The sequence below is a fragment of the Phoenix dactylifera genome, chromosome 2 (genome assembly GCF_009389715.1).
Source record: "Phoenix dactylifera cultivar Barhee BC4 chromosome 2, palm_55x_up_171113_PBpolish2nd_filt_p, whole genome shotgun sequence".
In the NCBI taxonomy this organism is placed as follows: Eukaryota; Viridiplantae; Streptophyta; class Magnoliopsida; order Arecales; family Arecaceae; genus Phoenix; species Phoenix dactylifera.
Genome location: NC_052393.1, coordinates 12,930,379 through 12,932,668, shown reverse-complemented (window position 1 = coordinate 12,932,668; position 2,290 = coordinate 12,930,379).

The window sequence follows — 2,290 nt, the reverse complement described above, 5'->3', positions numbered from 1 at the left end:
CTATGAGCTCTAAAATATGTGCCAGATATTGGTTATTTGAATTTTGAGACTATAGCCTACCTTTGATTGATTTAATTCTCGTATCTTGGTTCACTTGTTTCACCTGCCATCCAGCACTCGACAAGACTGCATTGCACTTCAAGCTAGCTTCATGCTTGCTACAGCTTATAAATTGATAGGATGCTATAATGAGAACTCCACAGGCTTTTAGAATTTTACACGTCAGATGATTCAAGCCGGAACTTGTGAAATTTGCATGATATGGAAAGAAATTCGGGCATTCGGTTAACATTGTATCCATATTTATATTCATAAAAAAAATATGTGGATATGAATAGATAATTATTCAATATGTGTATTCTAATATTTGACTTATTTATAATTTTATTTAATTTTATATAGTATTAATGAATTTTTGAGAAAATTTATAATTATATTATCGTGCTATTAATTTGATTTATCACTTATTTAGTAGTATTTTTGATTTTGTAGTCATAAAATTTAAAATAAATATGGATATAAAATTTGTAACTGACTAATATTTATATTCGTATTTGTATATATCAAATAAAATAAATATATTGATATCTATTTTTATTTTAGTCCGATTGTACCTGCATCATATGTGAAACTTCAAAAATTCTTTGAAAATTAGAAACTTAATAATATATATATAATATTTTTTTAATTTGTTCTGACTTCAGCTTTTAACTATTTTTTAAATTATGTCAAGGCTTAAATTTGAGCTCAAATTCGAGTTCGAGCATGACTCAATTGATATTTGAATCAAGTCGAATGGTTCTAAAGTAGTACTATTTTTTTAACCAAATTGAGTTCCAAGTTGAATATTAAAACTTGGGTCGATCTAGAAGCAAGTTTTCGAGCCTGAATTTTGAATAAAGTTGAGCTGAGTTTTTAGCTATAGGATGCCCAATTGCACCCTACACCACCTCCGTTGCCCCTCTGGAGCGCTTAAACGGAGGAAACACTGAATTATTTATGGTTGTGAACATTTTGTGTCTCGGTCCCCGGAAAGACGAGAAAAAATTTCTTAGAAGTCACGAGATCGCATATCAATTCTACGTGTCATAATACTGAATGTTGCAGAAAGGATTAGAAGCCTGTAGCCACGCACACCACTGAATGACATCAGCACGCGGCGTCACAAGAAGGACGAAGGCCAACGTATGCTGATCTGGGGTTGGCACGTCCTTTTCGATGCTGATCGTCTCGAGACAGCACTTGATTTAGGTCTCTGATTAGGTCTTTTTTTCCCTTCAAAAATCTGCATCTATTAAGGTGAAATTCTGAATTATAGAGCAGATGGGGAATTGTTAGCTTCATGTCTCTCTAATAAGCTGGTGATTTCTATATACAGTATTGGGCTCGATGTGATATAAGAGTATGAAGAACAAAGCGCAAACAGCTGGTCTCAAGTATTGGGAAAAGTGTCCAATATCAGAAAAAATATGTTCAAATGATAGAGTTCAAATTGGATAAAGTCAGAATGGAGAGTTTCTACTCTAATCAAAAGATTAATAATGAGAGTCAAATAGATACAATCTGGTTTTTCAACTTATGTTATAGGAATGGTCCCTAAGATCTTGTGAAGGCTGAGACATAAGATGTCTGATTCTTTCTTCTCTTTTTTTTTCTTTTGTTCGATTCATCTGCTGTAATATAACTTTTTAAAAATCTTTCCCTCTCTTTTGTATTTTTTTTAATCTTGAATAAAAGTCGGGTGGCTATCTCTGCCTCTTTTTCTTTTTTTTTTTTAAAAAAAAAACTTTATGTTACAATTAAATGAACCAAAAGGCGTATAATTGATGTGTGCTCAAGCTTTAGCTTCTCGCAGCAAGCGTTCTCGTGAAGGAATTTCCACGTCCACCCATGCACGTCAGAGAAAGCTCGTCGTTTAAAGAACTCATGGTTTTGTACCAAAAAAAAAAAAAAAAACTCATGGTTGACACAAGGCAATCCACCCTTGGAGCACGGGTCGGGTCAACTCATAGAAATAATTTCCCCTATGTTTGACGTATCTCATCTTCTCGATCCCCTGGAAAACGTCAGTTCCCGAGAATGGCAAAGGTTGACCCTCCCTCCTGCATCCTCAGCACTCAAATCCATGGAAGCAGGAGCTGCCGGCCTAGCTGAGAGTCAACTATATGACCTGTAAATTTCAGGATGAGCTATATAAACACTGGTAAGTCAACGGCATATCCTACCACTGGGAAAACAGAGAACTGAAGGGAGGGCAAACAGGAAGAGGAGGAGAGAGAGAGAGAGAGAG